Below are 13,090 nucleotides of genomic sequence, written 5' to 3' on the forward strand. Positions count from 1 at the left end.
GTAGTAGACTTTAAAAACACATACTAATCCAAAAGATTTGTAACCACAGTCAGAGGGAAATGCCAGGTCAACGAACGCAACATACGAAATGAAGAGCAACACATAAAAAGAGCTGCCACGGCCAACAGGTAGTCTTTCCTGTGCTTCCTCAGAATATGCACAATTTCCTCACACTGTGTTTTATGATTTCCCATTGCTTCTTTTGTTTTTTTGAATAGCGACAGCTGCCTTTCTATTTCTCTGGGTCTCCTCTGTTTGGTTTGGAGAGCGTATTTCACCCTGGAGCCCTGACAACGGGTCAGCCGCCCCGGCGGAGGTGGAGAGGAAACACGGAAAGAGCTGACTGGCCCTGAAATATTTATGGTTCTTTAGTGTTTTGATTGTATGAGTTTTGACAGCGATGGCACATTACTGGGACCCTTCTCCAAACAAAAAGGCCCGTCTGTTGTGACTTACAGAGGTGAGGCAAAGTGCATACTTTCCATCTCGTATACGTCGATTTTCCTGACTGAGATTTTGTCCCTCCCTCCTCTCTGATTACAAAAGAAGTCTCTGAATGTTTTGGTATCGATCCCCTTCCCTTTCAGAACAGTTTTGCTTCTTTTATCCTTTTTCCCAATGCCATTTTCTTCAAATCTCTTCATAGCAAAGAGTCCTCATCCTTTCTCCTCTCTCCACCTTTTCTTTACACTCCGTATCCAGCCTCGTTTCCTCCACCTTGACATCTCTGCACCACATTCATTACGACAGATTGATGGCCGCCTCTGCAGTACGTCAGCGTGACACAAAGGTCATACTCCCAACTAATTTACAACAAGTTGAGGAAGTCTGTTTACACATCAACTGTAAATTATCTCATATTAAGTGTAAGTAATCAACATTTTAATTAATTACAGTGTCATCTTTGGACTCTGCTCTGAATAATTAATTAAATTTATGAATTGTATAGCTGTGCATTTGCTAAAAAAAATAGAAAAGTTATATAACAGTAAATATAAAACCGAGTTTGCTTGCTTTCACATACAGGAGATGAAAAAACATCCATCATTTATGAAAGCCAGACTTTCCGTTGCTCCTATTCACAGCCAAACAAACCTTTGTTATTCAGACCTTTTTGTGGTTCACTGTTTACATGTCACACTGAGAAGAAGAACAACTCCAAACTGTGTTCTCTGCCTTAATGTCGTGTTTGAATACTGGAGCAGGCTCACACCAGGGACTGTCGCTATCAAGGTCAGGTTCTGTTATTGTTCCTTTTGCTGAAGATTCTCACTGTGCTACAGGCTAGGATCAGGCATATTAAATTTGAGGTAAGGAAATCTGGTAACCAAATCAACTAATTTAACAATTCAAATTTTTCCTCTCAATGACAATAAAAAAAAGTATCTTCTTACAATTTTGCATTGGATGTGTTCGGTCAAACATGATTCTTCATAAAAATCTCAATATTTGAATCAAATTAAAAAGAAATTCTATCTAAATATTGTTGAGAAAAATTGTACTTATTTAAAAAGTTGGAATTGAAAGTCCTCCTGCCTATGTGGACTTTGCTCTGTTCCTGATTAGTACCTCTAGTTGTTACTTTGAGGTTTATTTGTTTTGGGGCATTTGCTGAAAAGAATGTTGTTCACTTGACCATAACTGGTTGCTTAACAACAAAACGTTAATATTGGTCGTATTCAAAAACTGTATCTAAAGATGGACAACATGACAGCTCCCTAAAAGTTAAGCCAAAGCATCTTGATCGCCACCTGGTGGCTGGCTGCAGTATAGGTCATGAACCCAGCCTCCTCCATGTTAGTGGATGGAACATGGACCAAAAGTCAAAGTACACATCAATTACTTTGTTCTCAGTATTCTTATCACACTGATGTTTGTTCAAGTGCTAGTAAGTTTGGTTTCAATAAAGCTATTAATGATGGGTGAAATGTCATGACAGCTGAGACTATGTCATGATTGGTCGAGCGCTTGTATGGGCGGGACCTTGATGCCGCACTGCCATCCCTCGATTGCTTCTGCGCAGACTCTGGCTCCAAATGGCGTCTTTGACCATGGACACTGGAAGTCATTCAGATTTGAGAATGCAGGGACAAAGTCTACATAACGATGATATTTTAAATAGTGTGCAGGGTTACATTCTGGATTTTTGTATTAATTTGAAAAGCCAACAACACTTTACACCAGCTTTAGATCATTTAACTTAACAGAAAATATTTTTTTTTTCTTTATTATAAATTGCTTCTTAATTAATTTATGTCATGTTAGTAAGTAACATTAGTTTTTTGTTTAGTTACTGCCCCTCACCAGTGGAGAGTACTGCAGCCCCACTCAGTGCATCTGCTTCCTATGTTACAAGATGACAATGAACCTATCAGGGATATTTTTGGCTTCGTTTCTGGATAGTGGAGACGCATCACCCATCAGTCTATGGTGGCAATGAGCAACTTGCACAAAAAGACTATTGGGTTGTTTTATTTGTGTGATCACGTGAACCCTGCACACAGTGTATGTGTCTTTGTTGGCAACTTGGTGAAGCATGTGAGACAGAAAATGGTGACAGAGAGCGGAGACTGAGGAATCTTTATTTTGCGCTCATACTTTGGGTGAAATGGAAGTTAGCAGACAAAAGCCTCATCTGAGCCTTGCACAAAGCATATCTCCTTCTCCACACACACACACACACACACACACACACACACACACACACACACACACACACACACACACACACACACACACACACACACACACACACACACACACACACACAGGCCCCATGGGGGAGGATGGCTGTGCTGCCCGTCCCTGTTCCCTCATGTCGTAGAAAGATTAAAAAGTGCATTCCCCATCAAAGCCTGCATGTTTTTTTTCCTAAGCTTTCTGATGGCAGCTCCTCTGCTTTTATCTGGCTCAGGTCTCCAGTCTGCCTGCACTGACACACCGAGTGGGATGAAAGCGAGCGGATGAACAAAATGAACATTTCTTTATTTATTTTGCACCAGCACACAAACTTTGACAGGAGATGAAATGGTGTAAGTTCCTCTGTTGCACATGGCCCAAAGCTGCTGTGTCCTGAATCATTTGTATGCAAAGTAGCTGGAAACAGAATAATAAGCTGATGTAGGGATTTAAAAAAAAAAACTTTTGGAGAGCAGTTTAATTTTAGAATAGAGTACTGTCAGCAGTAACTACAGTATGTACACTGAGAGTCATTGTGGAAGTCTTCCCTCCCTCCCTGCATCTATGCTGTGTTACACTGCAGGGTTTCCCTGAATAACTTCTATTTTGGAAGCTGTAATACAAGTCAAATACAACCACTACTCTCTTACAAGTAAAAGTCATGCATTCAAATTTTACTTGAGCAAAAGTACAATGGTATCATCACAATAATCCGGAGAATTGTGTCTGGAGCTACCTGCAGTTTGCTTTTCACACATGCACAACGCAGCGAGAGGCTTTTCACGACAGCAACAAATCCACATTATTCAGGCGAGAGATGGAGCGGTCGTGTGCAACAGGCAGAGGCAGGAAGTGACGTATTACTGTAACTCCGCTTTGAGATCACATGATTTTCTTTACAAACCACAGACTCAAGTGTTGGCTCTTATTGCCTGAAACTCTTTTGACATGTTTGTCAGTGTCTTCGACGTGTGTGACACAGCTTTTTAACATCGTATTCTGCCGACTTTCTACAAACACTATACTCGGAGGCCTGGCGGAGAAAGTCCTTAGAAACTGCAGAGGCTCTCACTCGGACATTTGCGTTTACACGGGTACCTCCTCTGGAAAAGAGAAGGAGGATCTGCGAAGTTCAGTGCATGTCTCAAAGCAGCTATAGTGGTGAGAGAGTCAAAATAACTCTGTTTTCCGAGGATGTTCTTTTACTATCTTATTAAATACTGAAGTATTAACATGTTGGCGTCACTTAAATACCGTAGCAGGTTGAGATAGAACTTTTTAACTTCAAAGCAAACTACTATAACTACTGTTTCTTTCCCAGAAAGATAACATTTATTGTATGTAGCCTAAAATATGAGTTGGCTGCAATGCTATACGTGTGACGTAGATGAAGTGAATATAAAGAAAAAGGTTTCCTGCTGCATTGTAGTGGAAAAGATGGATAAAGTTAAATAAAATGGAAATACTAATGTGAAGCACGAGTGCCTTAAAATTTTGAAAACTGTTTCACAAATGGAAAGGTCAAATTTGTAAATAGAATACTTACTTAGTCTTGTTTGGTCCAATAGCTGATGGAGACTATTCTTAGGTAACGTTTTCAAACTGGAGATGGATATCGCTGTATTGTGGCACTTCTGTTCAGCAAAATTATCATTATTGCATAATTGTCACTAGAGGCTAAAGCGGCTGATCTTTAGCAAAACTTGTAAAGTTCGTGCTAACAGTACATCAATAGAGAAAATAGCTGCAGTTGTTTCAAACACTGACTTTGGATGGAGTAACAGTGCAGTTCAACAGCTGGGACAAGACAATAAAAAGTGTGAGTTCTCATGCTTTGAACAAACACACACACAGGCCCACTCACAGATGGGAAACTCCTTGTGCATTTTTTCTGTAAAGGGTGGACACAGATTGAATTGATTGCTCTCTAGTCAAAGCTACCTTGTCCTCAATGCTTTGGCTGAAAAGACAGAACACCTCAGGTTCCTATAGACACATGGGACATGATGGTTTTGTATGTGAGAGTAACAGACGCCTAATAGAAGCCTGAATAATGATACTGCTGTCAAAGCGCTTTCTTCTTTTGTAACTACGGTCAGGTCGTACAAAGACTTACATTAGGTGTCCTCTGGAGACCCTGCATGGGCAAAGTTAACCGGACGGCAGAATCTCTCTTTTTAAGCTTTAATTGTGGAGGCTACAAAGTCACAGGCAGGATAATGAGGTGAACAGTATGAAAAGTATAACAGTGCTGGTGCAGGCACATTTTGTCTGTGTAAATTCAGATAAGGAAAAAGAAAACAGCAAACAACAAGCGGGACCAAAAAAAAGGCCCACAAAATATCAATGTTAGATAACAGTCGGCTTTAAGCTCCACAGAATGTCACCTGCTTAACAATAATCATTTGTTTACCGACTGGCAAAGAAGCAGCCTTCCAACATCCAAAATCACTGCTGACATGAAAGAAAATAACTATTTTAGGACCTTTACTTCTTTAATGCACATTAGGTATACAGAGCTCATATGTTTATGGTTTAAATCTTGAAGAAAATAACTCTAGGCTTCATTTCGTTATGTCATATCAGGGGACTTTTTTGCCTTTTTCTCAGAAAATCAGAGGTTGACTCATCCGCTCTGGCACCAATGATTATAACCGAATGAATCAGAAGGGATCCTGGGAGTACAGACGGTAAAGAGAGGGAGCTACACACATGAGCCTTCAATCCGGTACAAGTCATTATTTCAGGAATTAATTATTCATGAATCAAAGCTTAAAAGTGGCTTAGATTCCCAGCAATTTGGTGGAGAGGTCTTAACGCCCCGAGCACACATAACACAGCACCAGTATTATCCAGTGACACTGCTGCACATGAAGGCTTTTCCATATGCTACTCAGGCATTTGTACTGCGGGCTGAGTATGAGGATGAACAATGCTTGTGGGAGAGTCACCGAAAAAACCCACAAATGATTGAACACCCACATCAAACACAAACTCCAAATTGCAAAGAGCAACAATTATGATTCGCTGAAGGCTTATTGAGATTTAATGAGACTAAATTATTCCTCTGTTGTGTTAATTTAGGCCTCGATGAGAAGATGCAAATGCAGAGAGACCTTAAACTCAGGGAGGGAAACATGTTTTCGAGTTCACTGAATTATTTCATGTCATTACAGCAAACAGGACTCAGAGGAATTATAATTAGATTTTAAAAAATCCAATGCATTTTCCTGTCAATATTTATTATCGTTGCAAGAGGGGCTGCTTTTTAATATTAGAGATGCACAAACAATAGTAATACTGCCAAAGAAAAATCCCGAAATAAAAATGTTGCGAAACTAATATCATGCATAAGAGAATGAGTGTTTGTCAGAATCTATCACCTCGGAAATTGTTTTAATCCACGTTGTGTTGAGTGGGACTTTTTTCGAGTACTTCCCACGTTGCTGCACCACTTGACTCTCCAGAAATATTAACTATAAAGGTCACCATTATTGGAAAGACTCTTTGAATCCGCCTTGTGGTTTCATTTTAACGTCAGCACTGTAATCTTTCAAAAAAAACATTTTCAAAACCGTCGGTTGTCTTATAAGTGTAACTGTCCCTTGGGTTAAACTGCACCCGCACAGAAGAACAGTGCTCCCTCTCAGGTGCATGCGCGCCCCGGGTGGACTTTTAAACCAATTTCGCTTGTCATGCTGCAGCCGTTAAACCCGGTCAACGCACAATGACCATGTGAGGATGTAGTTTCTTTGACATTTGCGAGGTCTTGCAGGGATTAAACGCCTCCACAAAAAAGAAAAAAGAAAAAGAAAACCCCAATTAGACGTTAATCAATTCCATTCCAGTCGCTGCGTAATTCTGCTTCAGGTTTTGGCACTGACAGGCTCCAGGAGTCTCTGGTGGATGACAGCAGGGAGCAGTGGTGGAGATGCTGTAGCTCACACTGCCGCTAGAAGACCAACGCCGTGGTCCCACCTCAGCAGAGCTCCGGAGCGCAGCCCGTGGAAGAGGAACAATTTGTTTCTTGTGTGAACCGATGAGAGGGGCTTTGCGTATTTTCCCCGCGCTGGATCCAGACCCCCGGCTTTTTGTGTGTGTGTGTGTGTGTGTGTGTGTGTGTGTGTGTGGACGTGTGGGGCGCATCAGCGGACAGGAGGAACAGTCTCTCCCCTCCGAGCCGGAATGAGACGCAGCAATGACAGAGCAGCAGTCGCGCGCTGCAGCGGCGAAATAGAGCAACTATTGTGACAGGAGATTGATAACACACAACTGGGCCGAGCAAACAGCGAGCGACAGATGTGATCTTCGAAAAACGTCGCAGCTGGTTTGGTGCCAGTGACGTTGCTGGATGGGTCATAATTGCATTTTGCACCCCCCCACCCCCCCTCATTTCATCATCCACTGCTCGCAGCGTCTCCACATGACTTGAGGGTCTCGGGCGGCTGTCTGTGAGGGAGTCGTACTGCTGCAGAGACCAGCACAACAGCGGGGAACTGCCATGTGTCGTTGCGCGACATAGAAGCTCTTTGTGGGCTGTTCTGCACCGGGGGACAGGTGGTGCCGCGCGTGTGTGTGTGTGAGTGTGCGCATGTGTGTGTGTGTTGAAAGTAGCAGGGGGCACGGACACACAACTCCCCCCCCCCACACCCCCCTGAGACAGTTGTCCTGGGGATGTCAGGCCGGCGCGCTGGATCAGTTTTTGCCAGAGACAGGTGCGACAGGGAGGAGTAGTTTACAAAGCCCTGCGCAGGATCTGGCAGCGCACTAACGAGCCCGCGCTCTCCTCTGATCACTCTCGGATTTTTGTTGTTGTTGTTGTTGTTGTTGCCAGTGGGACACACACAATTGACTCGCTCACAGTTCGGCTGCACCTCTCAACCCTCCAGGACAACCAGAGAGGTAAGTGACCCGGGCTGCGCTGTGGTTGGGTGGGGGGGTGGGGGGGGGGGTTCGTGGTGGTCGCCGCGGTGCGCTGCGCTCTGGGCACAGGCTCCGCGCCTCGACGCTTTGTAGTGACTCTGATCAGACCAGGGCATTTAGTCAGAGGGGTTCTAAACGGAACCGAACCATCGCACCACACCACGCATCCTCTGCTGGAACCACTGTCACGTCTCGGCTCCACGGCAGGTTTTCATTGTGTAATTTTTTCCCATTTCATACTGCGTAGCTCGCAGCCACGCATAGAAACGCGCAGGTTTCTGAAAGCTGGAGATGCGCCTCACCTCACTCATCCACCCAGTGACTGGATAATGACACGACCCAGACTCGTGGTTGTGTATCGATTATAAATTCGTCGTTTGTTACCTAATGTTACAGTTATTGTCGGTCCTCACGTCCCAGTGTGGCTCACCCACTTCAATCCAGCAGGTTTCAATCTGAAATGTGTTGCTTCCCTTTTTCATGCTAAGATCATTTAAAATCCAAATAAAAAAAAACCAAATTTTCAAGTTGCAGAAGTGTAGAAACAAAGACAGCCTCTCTTCACCATGGGACCGGTCTAATGTGTGTCTTTCTCACTTGTTTGTTTGGCTGGTGGATCTTTTTCTGTGTGTTCTACCTGCTGGGCCCCTGGTGTCCACCACCACTGCTGCCTCCAGGCTCTGCCATCCCTCCCTCTCCCTCTGCAGTAGCTGCTGTCTTTACAGTACATTGAGCTCGTCGGTTGGATAGTGTCAGGATCCCTTTTTTTTTTCTTGTCTTCTTGTGCGAGAACCCGCCGAGTCTCAATGGCTGGCTCCAAGTCTCCTAAAGTTTCTCCATTTGGGAGCTGCAGTGTTTTTGTTGTGGCCCCTGTTTCAAATTCAAATTGCCTTTCAGCTGCCTTTTGTCCGACGCCGAGGTTTGTGGACTGGAAAGAGAGACAGAGAAGTAAGTGAAGTCCCCAAGGGTCAGAGATTTTCTATAATGAGCCCCAGTGTGTGTGTGTGAGGGAGAGAGAGAGAAGGGTAGGAGGACAGAGAGAGCGAGGGAGAGAAAGACACTTCTAAAGAAAGTGAGACAGTCCCCCTTGTCCAGTGTGAGGGTAGACACAGCCAAGGGGATACCAGCACCTCCACTAACCCCTCTGTCACTCTGACTGTGTCACTTTGCCTCGGAGGCCAAGAGCCTCTTTAATTCCACCTCCTCAGGGCTGTCACCTACTCCTGACAGCCAGGGAGCGGGGGTTTCTGCCGCAGGTTACACTTTTACACTTACAGTAAATCCTTCTCCTCTGCCGCTCACATGCTACATTGGGGAGAGGGGGCGGTGCACTGCACCGGACTCTGTTTCAGACCTTTTCCACGGCAACAGAGGGGAGAAACAGTAGTTGGTGATAGAATTTTAAACGACGGAACAAGAGGCAGATGAAACTAGATATTGTCTAATCATCTCTGTGTCGTTGCTTTGTTTGGCATGACGGAGGAGGAGCGGCGCCCCCCTTTCCCTCACATGTCCTGACATCCTCTTGTATAGGCCCATCACACCACCAGTAATTACAAGACAAAGTGCTATCAGAGGGAAGGAATTAGTAGACAACACAGGAACTGCACCTCTGATATGATCTCTGATCTTATTGTGCTGGGTCTAGTTTACATTTGTGCGGGAGCAAAGGACAAAAGCGTGACTTTAGAATTGCAAACAGAAGCATGTGATGCTGTTGCCAGAGCTTTAGGTCCCCCTATAGAAAGTTACAGGGGGAAATCCAACTATAAATCACACTTATTACATTGTATTATACTTTCACTAGGTCCAGCAGGAGATAGAGGAAAGAACAAAACCAAGAAACGGCTCCTCGGAGCTGCGGCGATGACATATGCTGTAAATTTTTCAATAACCACAACAAAATGCTATAGTCAAGATTTAACTCTAATAGTTTTGCGAAAGCCAATTTTGTTTTGGCGATATTGAAGGAATTTATCATAAGCTTCTTCAAATGGGTTTAATTTCTTTCTGCAAGTGCTGGTGAGGGGGGGATAAATGTTTTTCTCAGTCAGTATGTAAATAACCAGGCTGCAGGAAGCGCTGCTCCTGCCAAAAGAGATGACTCAGTGGGGGGTAAGATTGCACAGAGAATTATGTGAGGCAAGCATAGGGAAAGCAATCATAGCAACAGTGTACCTGACGATCGAGCTGATGTCCTGAACACTAAAAGTGAGAATTGGTGAAACAACCCCATCAGAAGACGAAACAATTGCTCAAAGTACAAGCCTCATATCGGAGAAAGATTTTTGTGTCAATGGAGAACTCTGATAACGAGGCTAATGTGTGCCCAGGAAACCAGGCGGGATGGTTCGTACCGTTCCAAGGTCCCAGTGCTGATGTCAGTTTTTGGCGGCGTTTGCTCCCCTCCCTGAGTGCTTCTCCTCGCAGCCTAACAAAGTGCTCGCTGGAGCTTGGCTAATCCTCGGCTAGCAGTGCCCAGTGATTTATTATAAAGTTAGTTAATTTGGGGGAGATCTGCAGCATCCCACTTTAAGCGCACGTCCTTGACAGATCCCTGCTGTCTTCACCGTGAGCTGCCAATTAGCCTGAAGAAGTGTTTGAGTGATTGTGTGTGTGTGTGTGTGTTTATCACACAGAGAAACATAAGGCAAATTGTTCATCACATTGTGTCTGTTTGCCTTCCTGTCCTCCTCGGACTTTTGTGCGTGTGCATGTGTGTGAGTCAGTCTGTCTGTGCCCCATACAAGTGTGATTCAGAACCGTCCAGCCTCGGTTGAATGGACGCCCTGTTTGTGCCTCGCTTCGGACGCCAACAGCCGCTCTGCACCCCTTGCGTTGGAGCAAGTGTTGGACCCATATGCGCTGAAATAACAGGTGCCTTGACACAGGGACTTAATCCCTCTAACACCACCTCCCTGTGCTGCAGCCCGCCGAGGCTTTACATCACCTGTGGACCTGGGGCAGCTCCAGTGTAGAAATAAAAAAAAAAAGATTTAATTTCAAAGCAAGTTCGGGCCGAAGTAAAGGAATAATGTTTCATCATTTCTAGAATCTGTTCTGTGCGTTAAAATTTACATTATGTTGAAACTTGATTTTAAAGCGTTAAAACCTTCCAGTGGTGAGAGGGGGAATGTGGCCCGGGTTATCAAGAGTGGTCTTTTAGTTAGAAACCCCCTCTTTATCTCCATGTTATCATCTACGTTAGAAGCCACTACACTTATAACTACACAAGGAGTAACAACAAAGCCTGGTTTGTAGGGAGGCTTCCAAAGTAAGAAAAAAATAACCCAGTTGATGTCATCAGGGTTTTCTCTGATTTGGAATTGCGTGTGTGGTTTGAAACAAAAAGAGGAGTTCTGATGAATGAGGCTATTGAGTTGCATCGTGGGAAATGTAGGATCTGGTGTATTTGGACCTTGACCAACACAAAGTAGACATGTATCTCAGCCTTTGTTGCTTCAACTTTGATTATTCTTAAGTAGTCTGTGTTTTTAAGGTGCTACTTTCAAGTGATCTACTCATGTTAACTCTCCCTTGTTGCAGAGATGCATGTTGTCTCCCTGATCTCAAACAGTACAGGATCTAACCATGGTGCATGTTTAGGTTTTATACAATAGAGATTAATGGACTTTCATTGCTCACAGCTGTAAAAATAACTTTTCAAAACTTTTTAGAGAACGTGTCTTTCCAGAAACCCTCACACTCTGCAACATCAACACCTTGTCAACAGTTTATAATCAGGAGTATTTTGTTGGTTGGGATTAGGTCCAATGAAAACCCCACATACCTCCAGAGGGTACCGGAGGAAAATATTATTTCCCGGACCAACTTTTCAGTGACCCCCTCAACTTATGTTTCTACTTGCAAAAATGAGTCCCGAGAGTAAACATTTAATTTCCTCAAATTACATTTCAATATTGCACCAAATCTGTGCGTGAACACCTGCGTCCCTGACTCCCATGAGCTTGTCCGCCTTGTATTTCTCTGGGTTTTGGCCAAACTCAGGCAGATTGATTAGTCGTGAGCCGAGCTGTCGCCATCTACATCAGTCTGCTCTGTGATTGACCGACTGGTAGGAAATACTATTGAGCTGCCCCAGTCTGTGGGGTTTGTGTTCAACCTGGCACCCCGGCCTCCTTCTCTCGTTTTTTTCCTTCTGTCATTCTTTCTCTCGCTTGTTTTTTTCGCGCATTTCTGCCTCCATGCCGCTGCTCCCCTCATTACCTCTCTACTCCTGTATTTCCCTCCCCCTCCCCCTCCTCCCCTGTTGCCCTTCGCTTTCTTCCCTCCTCCCCCCGTCTCCCCCTTACTTTCCTCCGGACCTTGATGTCAAGGCCTCTCAGGCAGTGTGGTCCCTGTCTGTGGGCTGTCAGGGCAGGGACACTGCCCACTGTGACCCTGAATGGGACAAATTGACCGTAACAATGTTCCCACTTAGCATGTGGAGCTGGGAGAAAGAGAAGGTGAAAGGAAGGGCCCGATGATTGAGGTGCAGGCCAGCCGCACTCGGGGGGGTAGAGAGGGAGAGAGAGTGAGGAGAGAGGGGGGAGAGAGCAGGACCGCTCTTTGAAATGTATAAATTGAAGACTTATATTAAATCACACACCTCGTCTTTTTAAATCCCCTCTTCGCATATTCTCCCACTCTCGCACACAGACACGCACACACAGCCTCTGCTTGTTGTTATTTGCCCAAGGCTACTGTGAGGGGTTGCCATAGCAGCAGGATAAACACGTTTGCCTGTGACCCTGCGAGCCCTCACACATGCACACACACCCCCACCCACATTCATACACACACACACATATAACACACCTCATTTTCAAGGCCGTGAAGCCTTCCGGGGGGGCTCGTCAAGCCTGGCAGTTTGAGCCGCACTAAGGTGCTACCGCTGCCACACATAGGGTCAAGGATCATCCAGCCCCCCCATTAAAATGCAATAAGGGCTCCAGCCCAACAGGACCACCTCCGCCATTTAATCACACACTGCTGCTCCCTCGTCATCTGCTCTCTCCCTTTTATCTTTTAATCACTTGTTTTTCTTTTCCAGCCATGTCCTCCTCGCACCCTCATTTCTCCGTCTGTTCGTGGATCTTATACATCCAGCGCTACGCCACAGCAGCTCCGAGTAGATGAGGGAGTTCAAAGAGGGAAGCCTGATATAGTCAATAATAAGCAGTCTTTCATTTTTCTTTGAAAACTCTCTCTGCTTGCTGTCATTGGCAGCCACAGGCCGGCCTCCTCTCTGGCTTTGCAAAGTGTATGATTTCAATATTTTTTTGTCTATGCCCTTTAACTGTGACAGAATGTCTTGGAGAAGTGGGAGCGGTATCATGTTGTTTAAGCCTGAGGTGGCGCAGTATGACAAGAACAGAGAATGCGGCAGCTATCACCAAAGGCCAAGTGGCTGTTGAATAAAGATGCTTCCCGTTGGTAAAACTGGCATCCCATGTAGGCCTATTGTACTTTCCAATGGCAGAGTGTG

General features: G+C 44.8%; 1 protein-coding gene across 1 annotated transcript in view; it reads left to right on the forward strand.

Moving 5' to 3' along the window:
- The first annotated feature begins 6,554 nt into the window (after positions 1–6,554).
- Positions 6,555–13,090, forward strand: part of sema6bb (sema domain, transmembrane domain (TM), and cytoplasmic domain, (semaphorin) 6Bb) — a 132,725-nt gene continuing 126,189 nt past the window's right edge. The window contains exon 1 of the mRNA XM_034582850.1: positions 6,555–7,581. The gene's annotated coding sequence lies outside the window, so the exon portion shown is untranslated. The remainder of the gene's footprint in view (positions 7,582–13,090) is intronic.

The sequence above is a fragment of the Hippoglossus hippoglossus genome, chromosome 4, assembly GCF_009819705.1.
Source record: "Hippoglossus hippoglossus isolate fHipHip1 chromosome 4, fHipHip1.pri, whole genome shotgun sequence".
Taxonomy (NCBI): domain Eukaryota; kingdom Metazoa; phylum Chordata; class Actinopteri; order Pleuronectiformes; family Pleuronectidae; genus Hippoglossus; species Hippoglossus hippoglossus.